This window comes from Petaurus breviceps, unplaced genomic scaffold (assembly GCF_028583685.1).
Source record: "Petaurus breviceps papuanus isolate PSGF00001 unplaced genomic scaffold, PetGlider_PUasm1.0 91133, whole genome shotgun sequence".
NCBI classification, from domain to species: Eukaryota; Metazoa; Chordata; class Mammalia; order Diprotodontia; family Petauridae; genus Petaurus; species Petaurus breviceps.
The window spans coordinates 88,495,232-88,510,748 of record NW_027187419.1 but is presented as its reverse complement, the minus strand read 5'-3'; the positions used below and the strand labels follow the sequence as shown (position 1 = coordinate 88,510,748).

General features: G+C 39.3%; 1 pseudogene; it reads left to right on the top strand.

The window, feature by feature from the left end:
- The first annotated feature begins 11,575 nt into the window (after positions 1–11,575).
- LOC138155078 (protein mago nashi homolog) lies at positions 11,576–12,654 on the top strand (annotated as a pseudogene).
- Positions 12,655–15,517: the final 2,863 nt, after the last annotated feature.

The following is a 15,517-nucleotide window of genomic DNA, read 5'->3' as shown; positions in this document are numbered from 1 at the left end:
AAAGTAACTTTTTGTTGTTTCATACTGTCAGCCTCTTCATAACCCCATTTGGGGTTTTGGATACCACATTTTCTTCTCCTGCTCATTTTACCTATGAGGAAACTGAGGCAAACAGGTTAAGTGACTTGTCTAAGGTCACACAGCTAATATATGTCTGAGGCCAGATTTGAACTCATGAGCCCAGCATACTGTGCCACCTAGCTTCTCTACCAGTGAGTACATCTAATTAAATGCCAAAATTGTAAAAAAGTAAAAAAGGAAACAAGAAGTGCTTATTCCTATCTTTATTTTAGATTGTTTTCCTCTCTTCTTATGTAAACCCTACTTATCTTTTAAGGACCAGCTCAAGACACATTTCTTTCATGGATCTTAATGAGCCTTAATGATGAGGTCCAGGCTCTAGGAACCCCTTTGAACTCTGATTGAATCTTCCCATTAGATTTTGGCATTTGCCTGAGGCCATAAGCCTCATTGCGGCTGAGCCCAAACCTCTGTTACTAGCCTAGCCCTCCATTATCCAGCTAGTCCCCACCCTTGATCCTCAACTGTTACACTTTTGAACTGGCCTAGCCTCCAGCAACTTCATTCATTTACTGGAGTCTGACCTCATTGACTCCCTGTGAAGACCTTCTCCAAACTCCTCCTCTAGACCACCCCTAGATTCCTCCCACAACCTTTCTGTATATAAGACCCCATCTTGCCTCCATGTGGGGTGAGAGCACCATAGAACTACCTAGCACAGACTTACTCTGTGTCATATGATTCTGGGCAACTTATAGATCGAGAGGCTCCTTAACAGTCTGCCCAATATGGTGAACTTTAACTTTACTTTTCTTTGGCTGAGAGAAGACTTGAGTTGAATTCATTCTACCAGACCCAGTGTGTTGGTATTTTAGGGTCTCATGCACCCCTAACCCTATACCTCCTCATTTTATGATGACCCTCTTCACTTTGACCTTTGACACAAAGACAAGGGAATGACTGAGACAGTGTGATAAAAAATATAATTTTCACCAAGAAGCAGTGGGGTAGAGTGATGAATCCAAATCCAGAAGACTTGGGTTCAACCACGGGTTCAACTTCTGCTTACAAGTTACATGACTTTGGTCAAGTCACACACTATCTCTGGACCTCAGTTTCCTCCCATGTAAAATTAGAAAATTGGACTAGTTGATTTTTGAGATCCCTTCCAGCTTTAAATTGTGCTAATGCTGTGATCTAATAACAAAGAATCACAACAGCAAAATCTCTCAGATGTTCTTCTTGCCCAAGGCTTTGTACAGTTTGTCAGTGTGGTCTGACACATTGAGACTCTCGAGGGAGAGGGAAGATTTGCAATGCAGAAGAAATATATTCACTCCCTGAGAGGGCAAGATATACAGACACACCCAACCCATACCACAAGTCTAACATTAAGGAACTACTGTGTGCCCAAGGGAATTGGAGACTGTTCCCACTTTCCTTTTTCCACTAAAGGGGTCTTTCACTGGTCCAGACCCCGTTTATCCCCCATTGGGCCATATCCAGTGGTCCTGATCTATTTCTTACCAGTGGACCCAGAATGCTCTGGAGGAGAGACTGGGGCTGGTGACTTTACATGCCTCACTTAAATCCAATTTACTTGCAAGCCAAGACTTTGCTTCCTCTTTGTGAAAGAAGGACAAACAACAGCCCTGGGGGAAACCCAAGCTCTAAGGAGAGGTTAGGTTTCCTTTTCTTCTGTGCTTGAGTTCATTAAACCCCAGCTTCAGAGCCCTGGGGAAAACCTGTTTCAAACTTAGGTGCTGAATCATAGAGTGTAGTGGAATAAGTATTAAATGTATGGAACCGGTATTTTTTTTTTAATTTTGATTTTTTTTGATAACGTCTCATTCTTTTTTTTTAATATTTATTTAAATTTTTTCCTTTTTCCAAATGCCTTATTACTTCTGATTTACATCACTCATTTCCACCAGATTTTGAGTTACAAATTTTCTCCCTGTTTTTCTCTACCCACCATATCAAAATAGCAGCCCCATAGGATAATTTTCTCCCATACCCCTTTTGACTTTTCCAGTAGGGCATGGTGGATCTCTATGTCCCAGTGCCTGTATATCTTATTTCCCAATTACATGTAAAATAGTATTAATAATAGTGTGCATATATATATACAAATATATATATATATATATTTTAAGTATTTGATTTTAAAACTTTGAATTCCAGATTCATTCCCTTTCTCCCTTGTTACCCACCCTTACTGGGAAGATAAGCAGTTCAGTATGGGTTGTACATGTGTAGCTAATGCAAAACAATAACATGGTAGATATATTATAAAAGACTGACTATATTTCCTTCCCTCCTATCCCACCTCCCACTTGTTCTATTCTCTACTTTGATCCCTTCCCTTTTCAAAAGTGGATGCTTCCAAATTCCCTCCCCCCCCCCCAGCCTGCCCTCCCTTCCATCATCCCCCCTCTGCTCCCCTTCCCCGATACTCTCCTGTAGGGTGAGATACCCTATTTAGTGGGTATGTCATTCCCTCCCCAAGCCAAATTCAATGAGAATAAGGTTGACCCATTCCCTTTTGCCTTCCTATTCTTCCCCTCCATTGTAACCATTTTCCCTTGCCTCTTTATGAGATAGTTTACCCCATTCTGTCTCTCCCCATCTCTTCTCACTATATTCCTCTCTCAGCTCTTAATTTCACCTTTTAAGTATCATTCCTTCCTATTAAATTGGTCCTGTACCCTCTGTCTATGTACACCTGTAAACATATACACACACCTTCACATATGTATTCATATGCCCATATACCCTCATATATAGACATATATATATATATATATATATATATATATATATATATATATTTCTATTCCCTTCAACTATTTTCATGCTGACAAAAGTTTCATCAGTTAAAATTATTGTTTTTCCATGTAGGAATGTTAATAGTTCAACTTTGTTAAGTTCCTTATGATTTCTTTTCCCTGTTTAGCTTCTCATGCTTCTCTTGCTTCTTATATCTGAATGTCAAATTTTCTATTCAACTCTGGTTTTTTCATCAAGAATGCTTGAAAGTCCTCTATTCCACTGAATGACCATATTTTCCCCTGAAACATAATACTCAGTTTCGCTGGGTAGGTGATTCTTGGTTTTAATCCCAGCTCCTTTGACCTCCAGAATATCATATTCCAAACCCTTCTATCCCTCAGTGTAGAAGCTGCCAGATCCTGGGTTATCCTGATTGCGTTTCCATAATATTCAAATTGTTTCTTCCTGGCTGCTTGTAATATTTTCTCCTTGATCTGGGAACTCCAGAACCTGGCTATAATATTCCTAGGATTTTTCTTTTTGGTGATCTTTTCCAGGAGGTGATTGGTGGGTTCTTTCAACCTCTATTTTGCCCTTTGGTTCTAAAGCATCAGGGCAATTTTCTTTGAGAACTTCCTGGAGGATGATTTCTAGGTTTTTACTTTGATCATGGCTTTCAGGTAGTCCAATAATTTTAAAATTATCTGTCCTGGATCTATTTTCCAGGTCAGTGGTTTTTCCCATGAGATATTTCACATTGCCTTCTATTCTTTCATTTGTTTGGATCTGTTTAACAGCATCTTGATTTCTCATAAAGTCATTAGCTTCCATTTGCTCCAATCTAATGCTGAAGCAATGGTTCTCTTCAGTGAGCTTTTGAGATTCTTTTTCCATCTGGCAAATTGGGCTTTTTAAGGCATTCTTCTCCTCTTTGGCTTTTTGAGCTTCTTTTGCCATTTGAGTTAACTCTATTTTTTAAGGTGTTATTTTCCTCAGTCAGGCTGTTGGCTCTAATTTCCTAATTTTCTTGCATCATTCTCATTTCTCTTCCCAATTTTTCCTCCATTTCTCTCATCTGTTTCTTAAGGTCCTCTATGGCCTGTAACCAGCTTGTATTTTCCTTTGAAGCTTTTGGTGCAGGAGTTCTGACTTCACTGTCTTCTTCTTGTTCCATGCTTTGCTTTTTGTCCCCAAAATAGGAATCTAATGTTGAAATCTTCTGTCTGCTTTGTTTCCTTTGCCTGGTCATGTTGTCCCTCAGTCACTTGACCCCTGGGCTTTTTGCCACAGTAGGACTCTGCCACCAGACAGGGGAGCTTTCATCCCAAACGCTGGGGTTTTCTCAGCTGCTGGAGGTATTAGATGGGTGCCTTCTCTGAGGCCTCCACACACTCTGGCAAGCTGGACACACACCCCAGGACCTCCACCCTAGACTGCAATCCAGATCCAAGCAAATTAAAGCAAGAGCAATTACCCCTCAGACTGGTGCTTGGTCCCCCTACACTCTGCAGGCCAGGAGCTGAAGCTGCCATGTGGGGCTGGCTGGCTGTGCCGATGTCTCAGCAGCTTCTTGCCCTGGGGGCAAAAGCCAGTGTGCTTCCTCTCACTGGGTCCCAAAGTCCAGACTGCACTGACCTCTCACTTTGTCCTTCGAATCTATGTGTTGATAATTCTGGAAATGGCCACAGCTGCTGCTGATCTGGAGTCCCTTAGGCCAGCAGCTGGTCAGGCCTGCCCTGGGGCTAAAACCTCTGGCTCACAAGGGCCTAGGCTCAGATCCCCGGCTGCGATGGCCAATTCCTGCTGGCTTGCTGGGCTGTCCTCAGTGGGAGGTTAGCTTCTCTGTGTCATTTTGTGGGTTCTGCAGCTCCAAAGTTTGTTCAGAGTCCCCTTTTTACATTGATTGGGGAAGGTGGAAGCCGGAGCCCTGTGGAGGTCATGCTTCTACTCCGCCATCTTGACTCCACCCCCCTGTATTTATTTTCTATACACGAAAGAAATGAAAAAGGACACCGAAGACCCACAGAGTACAATGATGAAAAGACTTAAAATAGGATTTCAGTAACAACTTATAATAGTGATAATCTTTTTGGAATATAAGTCATTCTGTGGTCACACTGAATTCCACATTTCACCTCAGCTCTGCACCTAAACAATTCTCCATTTCGCTTTGTCTTTGTACCATCTAAGGAAAGTCCATATCTTCTGATAAAACAAGCTGTGCTTGGGCCAGTCCTCTTGTTGGTAGCAGTCTTCTCCAGAAACATTGGAACAGTGGTTGGAGACCCCTTGCTACCAGGCAGTTCCAACCAAAAAGACATAGAACATTTGGACCTCTTGAACTTAAAATGGTGCCTCTAAGCTTGGACATGAAGCTTTTATAGGCTACACATGTGCATTAAATACTATGTGCTCACTGCTGCATGGCCTCTGGAGTGGGATAGAAGGCAAACTCACCTTCTAACACCCTGTGCCCTCCCCCCCCCCCCCCAAAGCACCTTGAAATACTGCTGGCAGGATCTCTATCTGGAAGAGGAAAGAGCACTGAGTGTGGGGTCACTTCCTTTAAATATTCATCGAGTCTTTAGCTCTTCCTTCTTAGTGGCCAGTGAGGGGATGGGGTTGTCATGATAGTACAAATAGTAAGGTCTGTGGGAATGGTAGGCAGCAGCTGTAGCCAATATCCCTGAGGGGGGGTGGGGGGGGAGGGGGAAGCAAGTTGAACTGCCTTCAATCTTTGACCTTTCAAATATTTCCTCCACATTTCAGACCAATTACTTCAAGTAGGTTTAGGTTTGTAGGCATGGATATTTCCTCCACCAAAGCACATTGCAACTCTTTTTCAGTGAATGAGCTTTAAAGAGTTAATGTGGTTGAAAATGTCTTCATCCTGTGGCCAGTCATGTGATTAGCCCCTCAGAATTTAACTTGCCTGGGACTTACCCAACAGACATGCAATAGTCTATTACCAGACCCATATTTGAAGCCTTTCCAATATGATATCTTTTGAGAACCTATGTTCAGAGTCTGTCAGAGTCAATAAACATTTCTTAAGCACCTACTGTATACCAGGCACTGTGCTAAGTGCTAGGAACACAGAGAGGCATAAGACAATCCCTGCCCTGAAGAAGCTCACAATCTGGGTGTGTGTGTTGAGGAGTGGGCAACATACAAAAAGAAGCTGAAAATTCGGGTCGAGGAGAAGCTGCTCAGGGGCATGAGTCCTGCTGGGAAACTATCTGAGGAGACATGAATTACACAGCCGAATTCATCTTGCAGAATGATGGTTTTGGAGATCAAGAAAGCAGGCTGGAAGAGAGTTACCTTCGTGACATGTGGCGGCATTAACACTTTCAGCAGCATCATAGCTAGATTAACTTTCCTCACATACTGCTTTCATTATGTTATCTGCCTGCTTAAAAACCTTAAGTGGTTCTCATTGCCTGTAGGATAAAATCCAAACTCCTAATTCTTATATTGTGATAGTTAAAATCTTCCACAATATAGTTTCAGCTTTTCAGTCTTAAGTTCTGTAATTCTTCAATATGAATAGGCTACTGCAACTGAATAGGTCTACTCACTATTCCTGAAATATACCCTTGCACCTTCCTACCTCCTAGGCTTCACTCACTTAGAGCAAGAGCTCTTAAGGTATAATCTATGAACTTAAAAAAATTATATATACATATATATGTATATATACACACACACATATATATATACACATATTTATCTTGATAACTGCATTTCAATAAAATTGGTTTACTTCTTTGTTGTTGTTCAGGCACATCCAACTCTTTGTGACCCCACTTGGGGTTTTCTTGGCAAAGATACTGGAATGGTTTGTTATTTTCTTCTCTAGCCAGGGTCACACAGACAGTAAGTGTCTGAGGTCAAATTTGAACTCAGGGAGGTGAGTCTTCCTAAAGTCTGGTGCTTTATCCACTGTGCCACCTAGTTGTCCAGTTTACTTCATAATACTATTATTTTATATTGTGCATTTTAAAACATTATTTGAGAAGAGATCTATAAGGTCTTCAGGTGACTAAAGGGACCTAAGACAAAAAAGGCAAAGAACTCTATCTCTTCTTTGCTCTACCCATGTAAATGCTATTCTCTCTGGCAGGTTCAAATATAAACTCTGCTCCCTCAGTGAAACTTCCTGACCATCCTAAGGTACTTTTCTGTCTCTTCGAACAAATAATATCATATTTATTTGACATTAGACTCATTTGACACATAATTTAATACTTAGTATTGCTTGTTCCCTTTTTGTGGTTCCCTAACTAAGTATTAATCCTCAAGAACAGGGGATATATTTTATATATTTCTGTGAACCCCTCTTGGTTAACATAGTGTTTTACTCATAGCATACACTCAATATGTATTATTCATTGGCTGATGTCTTTCTGCTCAATCTCTCTGTTTAGTTCTTGAGTAGTGATTTGGTACAGTTCTCCAGACTCAGCTGAACTTTGTGATTTTAATAGTGATGGTAGCAGTGACCCTGGGTAAGTCACTTCACTCTGTTTGCCTCAGTTCCTCATCATAAAATGAGCTGGAGAAGGAAATGGCAAACTACTCGAATATCTCTGCCAAGAAAACCCCAAATGGGGTCCCAGAGTCAGAACCAACTGAAATGACATAACAACAACTACACTCTCAGTAATAACCAGTGACATTTGCAGGTCTTGGTCAGTAGCAGCTTTAAGAACTTATATTCATGTGGGTTTTATATTGTAATGTAGCTGCCATTTTCTTGATGTGGGTGTCTTTTTTTCCCTTATGACATAGACAAATGTTGATGTTTACTACAAGTTGCTACATTAGTTGCTAATTAAGTTGCTAGTTGCTTCAGCCAAAATTTGTTGTATTGAATCCAAGAAAAGAATGGCAGCTTTATCAAAAATAAAATTTAAAAAAAGAAAAGTTGTATATTAAAGAGAACTGGGAACCTACATGCTAGGAGACAGGAATCCTTCCCACTTGGATTCCTGATAAACATAAAACAACTTTACCCTTGTTAGGTCTGTGCTTGAAAGCCCCTATGCAAATGAAGGGGGAGAAACACCCTGTTTTTGTCTGCAAGGTTCTAGGGAAAGCTATGCAAATAAGCATTTGGTACAATGGAAAGGGCCAGCTGGGTGGTGAAGTGGCTAGAGGTGGGCTTGAAATCAGGAAGCCTCATCTTCATGGATTCAAATCTGTTCTCAGACACTAGCTGTGTGACCCTGGGCAAGTCACTTAACCCTCAGTTTATTTTCCTCAGTTTCTTCATCTGTAAAATGAGCTTGAGAAGGAAATGGCAAAGCACTCCAGGTTCTTTGCTAAGAAATCCCAAATAGGGTCACAAAGAGTTGGACATGATTAAAAAACTGAACAGTAACAACACAATGGAAAGGGCACTGATCTAGAGTCAGAGCAGGGTTTCAAGTCCTACTTTGGCTACTACTTAAATGACTTAACAAGTCATTAAACCTTCATTGGTCTCAGTTTCTTTATCTGTAAAATGAGGAAGTTGGATTGGATGACTGCTAAAGTCCCTTGTAGCTCTCTCTTTCTATAGGTGACTTTGTGATAGGAGACACTGTTCTAAATTCACACTAAAATATATCTGTTACAACATTTTACTTCCACAGGGCAAATTGCTCCATTGGGGAGTTTAGGGCCTTTTCATAAAGGGTCTAGGAATCTGGCATTGTTGTTCATCCTTAATTTTTCCAAGAGGTCCAGTGATATCAAAGGATGATGTCTTGACTCATGCTTGATTTCGTCTTCAATGAGGCAGAGTTGCACAAAGTTGTGAGCTTCACTCTCTCTTCCAGAATCATCAAAATCCAGTGGCAGTGCAAAAGTCAGGACAATTGGTGATTGTCTGACCAAGCTCTAAGAACTCCTCAGCACCTGCTTCAGCCACCTTCAGGGTCATGGGAACAAATTGTTCTCATCTTCCCATTGCTGGGGTAGCAGAAGGTCTTCACATGCTGGGAATAGACATCTCCTAATTCACCAACAAGTCTGAGGCCTTTTGGTTACTCTCAACCTGGTTTAGCCCATCTGACAACATGGTTTTACTAGTGAGGCTGCTGTGCACACTTCTTGGAGCCACAGATGAGAGTTGGGGGCCAGATGGACACCAAAGGTGGATGAGCAGCCCTGAAAAGGACTTGGCAAGCCCTCACACCAGAGGTGTCAGTCTGGCATTAGGAATCATTCAACACCCCCAGTCATGTCATTACCCTCATCCCTTTCCCCACAGACTTCATCCCAACCAGGCTCTATACTCCTGGCAAAGAATGAGAACTGAATTATACTCAGTACACAACACTCCAAAATAAAGAGCCCAAGTAACACTCATTTTATTCCTTGTACCAGGTCTATGCTAGAAGTTCTGTTGCAGCACCTTCTGTTGATCAAAGGCTACTAGATGGCATAGTACATAGAGTGCCAGACTTGGGCTCAGAAAGCTTTGAGTTTGAATCCTGGCTCAAATACTTGCTGTTTTATCTCTCAGCCTCAGTTTCCTCACCTATAAAGTAAGGATAATAATAGCACCTTTTTTGCCGAACTAATGTGAGTATCAAATGAAATAATATTCATAAAGTGATTTACAAAGCTTAATGTTAGCTATTATTTATAATTTGATTTATGTGATAATGATTTATATGAAATTTAAATGATTTGTATATTATATATTTTATATGATATATAATTATATATTAAATACAAAATTATTTATATGAAATGTAATGAAATATGAAAAATAATGATTTATATGAAATAACTTGAGAATTAGTTAATAGGGAAATCTCAATTTCCCATGTTGAAAGAAAAAAACCTTTTTTTAAGGCCAAAACATATAAAGCTGAGAGCATTGATATAGCTGGAGTATTTTTATCAGATAGTTGAGAATTCCACATTAATAATGTTTAATTTTGGCCAGTATTAGGAAAGAGGAAATTCTAGAAATGGGAAATAGCCAGTGAAAATGTTCAGATTTGGGAGGAGTATCATATTAAAAAAAGAGCAAAATTTTGCTCCCCTCCATTTACTCTGTGGAGGGAAGTAGAGTCCAGGTTATAAAGAATGTAAAAAACTAAACAGAGGGCTTAATATTTGACCCTGGAGGTAATAGGTAGCCACTGGAGTTTATTGAATGGGGTTGGGGGTTGGGAGGGTGTATATATGTGACATGACCAGATCTATTCAAAGGAAGATCAATGTGACAGCTGAGTGGAGATGAACTGGAGTAGGAAGAGACTTGAGACAGGGAGACCACCCAGATGGCTATTGCAATAGTCTAGTTGTGAGGGCTTGGACCAGAACCATGGTGGTGTCAGAGGGAAAGAAAGGGTCACATATGAGAAATATTTAGAAGGTAGAATTGATAGGACTTGGCAAATGATTTGGATATGGAGGTTGAGATGGAATGTGGAATGAGGAGTTGAGGATGTCATCTAGGTTGCAAACTTACATGACTTGGGAGGATGGTGGTACCCTCAACAGAAAGTTAGGAAGAGAGAAGATTGGGGGAAAAAGCATGATTTCATTTTTTGGACATGTAGAGTTTAGATGTCAGCAGAACAACTAATTCAAGATGTCTAGTAGGCTGTTGGAGATATGAAACTAGAGATGATGAGAGAGATTTAGGGTGAATAAATAGATCTGAGAATCATTATCCTAGAAATAATTGAATCCATGGGAGCTGATGAGATTATCAAATGCAATAGTATAGAGGGAGAGGAGAAAAGGGAGCAAGACAGAGCTTTAAGGGACTAGTGGATAATGGGACCAACAGGGATAATCCAGCAAAGGAGACTGGAAGGAATGATCAGACAGGTAGGAAAAATAGGAGATGGAAGTGTCAGAAAAAAGTGGAAAAGAAAGTATCAAAGAGAAGAGGGGGATTAATGATGCAGAGGGGTCAAGATTGATAAAGAGCTAGCAAGTACCTTGTATTTTGGAAAGACTATTTCCTGTTATTAATAAAAATAAGACAAAAGAAGAGGACTAATTTTGAAGGGAAATATTGAGAAAAGAGACTTTAATCAGTACCAGATGTGAAATGAATGGAGTTTCCAGACAAGTGATGTAGTCAATTATTGTAATATTAAATGTTTGAAGTGACATGGGCTGTGATATTGGCCAGAATATTGGAAATAGTTACATATGTCTTTATGCTTATTATTTCTTTCACTTACTGTGTATGTTCTATAATTTAATTTAATATTTAATAATAAATGAGTAATTATTATTGAGAAAGGAACTTTATCCATTCTATTTCATTTAAGTAATTAATATTTAGTGAATGGAATAAGGGCTTGAGTGAATTAATTAAAATATTATGTTTATTAATGTGAAATAAATTATCAGGAGCTCAAGATGATTTCATTGAATATATAGGAGAGAGTCAAATGGAAGTCTGAAGTTGGGTAACCTACAGGTGAGAAGTTGACCAGATTCTGTATAATCTGTTATACTTAAAAATTAATTCACATTGACATAAAAGAAAACTATTGACCACCTAATTTCCCTGAATTGATGTGTTGAGTGTTTGTTTCACTTTCTTTAAAAGCTCCTCTTATTAAGTCTAGAGGTAGGTAGGTCTTCCTCTTCACATCCCACAGGTTCAGATCTGGCCCAGTTGTGCTGAGGCTCTGGACTTCTACCTGTGCTACTACAAGAGACATAAAGCAAATTCGGCCACGAATTCCTGAAGTTTGAGTTCAGGCTGGATGGAAAACTGAGGTATGCCAACCACAACCATTACAGAAATGGTCTCATGATCAGAAAAAAGGCATATGTCCATAAGAATGTGATGGAGGAACTGAAGAGACTCGTTGACCACAGTGAGATAACAAAAGAACATGATTTTTAAAAAAAATTTTTCTTTATTAATTTGTTTGTTTACTTTTAGTTTACAAGATTCAGTTCCACAATTCCTTAAGTTTCAAATTTTCTCCCCCCACCTTACTCCCCCTCCCCCCCATGGTGGCAAATAGTATCTGCAAATACTTTCACATTAGACATTAGTCAGATTATAAAGAAGGATTGTATCAGATGGAAGGAACAATGGGAAAGAGGAAACAAAACCAAACCAGAAAAAGAAAGAGAGCAGGTAGTTTGCTTCAATCTGCATTGAGACTTTGTTCTTTCTAGTTCTTTCTCTGAATGTAGACATCTCTTTCCATCATGAGTCTTTTGGAGTTGACTTATAACCCTGCATTGCTAAGAAGAGTCTAGTCTATCAAAGTTGGTCGTCACAATAAGTTGTATCTGTAATTGTGTACAAATTTCTCCTGGTTTTTCCAGAAGATGATGTTTTGTGGCCTCCATCTGACAGGGTGGGCTGGCCAGGAGCTTAAAGTTGTGATTGGAGACAAACACATTTCTTTTATCATATCCAAAATTGGCTCCCTTATTAATATAAACCAATCCAAGGATCTAGAAAGTTTGCAATTGTTTTATTACCTGGTTCAGGATCTAAAATGTTTAGTCCTCAGTCTTATTGGTTTGTATTTCAAGATTAAGCCTATTTAGGAAGGTTATTTGTTGTTGTTGTTTAACTTTTTGTGTATACTTAGGTGGTAGCATTTTTTTTCATTCTCAATGTCAGGAAACTTGTGTAAGCTAGGAAAACATTTTTTATCTGCTGTATGATTGTCTTTAATAAATATGCGGGAAAAATAATATATAAGCTTTCTTTCTTCAGTGGCATCCAAGGGTTGGTCCTTCCCCTTCCCGCCCCAGATTTCACTGAGAAAAAAAAAAAATCTCCTGTTTACTGGAAATTTTTCTCAATCTTGCATCATTCCTAGTAATCAAAGAAGTCAGTGGCCATGGGTTTTCTTCAGGGGATAGAAGAGGCAGTAAGTGAATAATTTAGACAATTTATGAGAGGAGCTCCTTTGTAAGGGATGGATCAGGATGGGAAATTAAGATATCAGTTGCCCACTTTGTCCATGTTTCTGTGGCTTATCTCTTTTTTTAAGCCCCCTACTCCATGAATTTATGAGTCTTTCTGACTCAGTCCCTTGAACTTTAATCACCACCTGTGGAACCCCCAGCCTTCCCTTGCACCTTCATATGGCTTGATCAAGGAGGATTCCTCAGAGTAAAAGTCTGCTCAGTTGCCAAAGCTACTTCTGGCACCCTGAGTCTTTCTGGCTATACTTCCTAACCCTCCAAACAGGGAGGGGCTTAATTTGCTTTCTTCAAGCCACATCAAGAGATAGTCTTGATCACCCTAGTTGTTAACCTTCCTTGTCTACTGATAATACTTTGTATTATTTCGTATTTGTTTATCTGTGCATATACTGTGTTCAGCTAGATGGATAGAGCCCTGGACCTAGAATTAGGAATAGAGTTCAAACCTAGTCTCAAGCATTTACTAACTGTGTGACTTGGGAAAGTCACTTAACCTCAGTGTGCCTCAGTTTCCTCATCTGTAAAATAGGGATAATAAAAATGCCTAACTTGCAGGGTTGTGGTGAGGATCAAATGAGATCATATTTGTAAATGGCTTAGTACAATGCTGAGCACATAGTAGGTACCCAACCAATGCTTGTCTCCTTCCCCTCAGAAAACTAGTTGGGGACAAGGAATATTTCATTATTGTCTTTGTCCTTTGGCGCCTAGTACAGTACCTTGCTCATAATAGACATTTAAGAAATGCTTGTCGAATTGCATAAGAGCAACATTAATAGCAAACCTTTATAGTGGGCCTCCACTTGGGATCATAGATTAGATGATTTCCTTTTGGAAGAGATGTTAGAGAGAATATAGTCTAACTCTTTTACTTTATAGATGAGGAAACTGTGGTCCTGTTTATGACTTATCTAAGGTCATTGTTGTTCAGTAGTTTTCAATGGAATCCAAGTCCTTGTGACCCCATTTTTGGGGTTTTCTTGGCAGAGATACTGGAGTGATTTGCCATTTCCTTCTCCAGCTCATTTTATAGAAAAGAAAACTGAGGTAAATAGGTTAAATGAGTTGCCCAGGACCATACAGCTATTAAATGTCGGAGGTCAGATTTTAACTCAGAAAGATGTCTTCCTGATTCCAAGTCCAGCACTCTATCCATTGTGCCACCTAGCTATCTGTCCCTTTTCTGAGGTTACATATCTAATAAGTGGTGGGGCCAGTATTCAAACCCAAATCCTCTGAATCCAGATCAAGTATTATTTCCACTGTACTGTAAGTATTACTAATTCCTGGGTGGAAAAAACATAGAAATGCATATGTTTACTATCTTCTTCTTTTCTACCAAATTGTATACATTGGTTTGTCTTCTGACTACAGACAGAAAAGATGAACAGCCAAAAAGCCTGTCAGCTTGATTTCATAGACTGTGGAGAGGGTCCTCTAAACTCTTCAAGTTAATCAGGGCATTTAAGTGGTTGAGGGACTCCCTGGATCTTCCACTCTTATAATTTTTTCTCCAGTTAAATATTTTCTGTCCTAATCAACAAAACCAGCGTGTCTTAGAGTACACTGACTGGTCCTTATCCTTACCCTATAGTTCTCTGGGGCTTGTGGAAGTTCCAAGAGTTCTCATATTGATTGCTTTTCCTAAAACAGTTTTAGCAGTTTCTAAATTTTTTTGGGGACCCCAAGGAGTTTTTGCTTATGTGGGCTATACCTATAGCAAATGTGTCAAACATCTGGTCAGCTATCTGTATAGCTGTTCTCCAGTGCTGCCAGAACCAGATTAAAATGTAATTGGGAAGTATTTAGCAAAATAAATTTAAAATACAGTAGAACATAGATAATGCTCATTTGTTTTCTAAGTCAATATGCTACCAGCTGGAATCCTTATGCACAGTTTAGGGAGTTTGAGTTTGACAACATTAATTTATATTTACTATTTTAGATATTAAAATCTAATTATTATTATTAAAAAATAGTTCTGACCTCACAGACCCCCTGAAAAGATTTCCAGACACTTTGAGAACTTCTGTTGTCAACTGAGAGTCCCAGGATGTCTATCAGACCCAATTCTTAGACAATTCGCCAAATTAATAATCTTTTGTGAGAGACCAGACCCATTGCTACTCAACGTAGAAATTATACCAACATGCATGTGTATTCAACTAATGAAAATCATAGCTCCCCTTGAAATTAATAATCTTTTGTGAGAGACCAGACCCATTGCTACTCAACGTAGAAATTATACCAACATGCATGTGTATTCAACTAATGAAAATCATAGCTCCCCTTGGTGCTGATAAGGGCCTATCCCAAACCATTTAGAAAAATTAGAAAACAAAATTAATAAAAGTAAAATAAGCAATTAATCATAGAGGAAAATAATAAGGAAAGACCAAGTTTCTCTTCTCAGAAGAAAAGCACTCAGGTGAACTTCAAAGACGTATCTGTGTAATCATACATTCTTAGTGGGTCTCTCTTAAAGTGTTCTAATTTCTATCATAAGAGAACAAACAGTCCAAGTCTTCTCCAAAAATAAATCTCCTGTCTATAAGATGTACTACTTGTTCCTTGCTAAGGCAAAGAAATCTAGCTCCAAAACAATCCCCAAAATAAAATAGAATAAAATAAAATATGATGAATTCCCAAAATGTATAGGACTCTTCCTAAAAGGGATTTGGTACTTGAGATGGATTAGAAGGTGACCCTTCACCCTCAAAGTTGACCCAAACTGAAAAATCAGTTTCCCTGATGGATTCTTGCAGCACATGTGGCAACCAGAGATCCCAGACAATTT